Source organism: Nanorana parkeri, unplaced genomic scaffold, assembly GCF_000935625.1.
Source record: "Nanorana parkeri isolate BGI_ZX_2015 unplaced genomic scaffold, ASM93562v1 scaffold923, whole genome shotgun sequence".
NCBI lineage: Eukaryota > Metazoa > Chordata > Amphibia > Anura > Dicroglossidae > Nanorana > Nanorana parkeri.
In genome coordinates this window covers 468,200-468,990 of record NW_017307191.1, presented here as the reverse complement: position 1 = coordinate 468,990, position 791 = coordinate 468,200, and the positions used below count along the sequence as shown (strand labels likewise).

General features: G+C 44.8%; 1 protein-coding gene across 1 annotated transcript in view; it reads left to right on the top strand.

Moving 5' to 3' along the window:
* The window catches only part of SMG5 (SMG5, nonsense mediated mRNA decay factor), a 25,260-nt gene that overhangs the window by 6,518 nt on the left and 17,951 nt on the right, over positions 1–791 (top strand). The window lies entirely within an intron of this gene.

Below are 791 nucleotides of genomic sequence, written 5' to 3'. Positions count from 1 at the left end.
CGGGAAGCCGGCTTCATGTTCCCTCGTGACGAGGGAGCATGGAGCCGGTTTCCCGGCCAATGAGGAAGCCAGGTGCCGCGTCATTACACGCTGCCCGGCTTCCTGATTGGCCAAAAAGCCAGCTCAATGCTTTCTTGTCACCTAGTGACGAGAAGCATGGAGACGGCTTCCCTGCTAATTGGGATGCTGGGTGGCGATTCTTTACACGCCGCCCGGCTAATCGGGACACCTGGTGGTGAGTCATTACAGGTTGCCTGGCTTCCTTTATGGGACTTCTGGTATCGGTATCTGCGAGTACTGAAAAAAATATCTGTACTCGATACTGAAAAACCAGTATCAATGCATCCCTAGTTTTCACCTTAAGAAACCCACCCTGGGGCATGCCATGCGACTATTGCTGGAGTGCTCTGTAGGGCTTAAACATGACCGATTTGGGTATTCTGTTCCTAATTGTACTCTGTTTAATTTTCAGCTGTAAGGACATAAAACGATTGCTGGTCAGCTTCATGTACCTGCATAGACTACTGCAACCAAAGAGCAGGTCAGTGACTTCTCTTCTATCCCAACAATTGTTGCTAGATACGTCCATTAAAGTTTAAGTCCACCATTTTTATTTTATTTCACATTTTGGATAGAGTGGGGACAGATTAAAACCGATGAACTTGTCTCTTGATGGGAAACAAAGTATAAAACTGTCTTCTGGGTTATATAAACCATTTGAAAATGAATAATAACAATTGGAAATGATAATGCAAAATACTAATGCAAGGATTAGAACCCTTGTTGGGTTA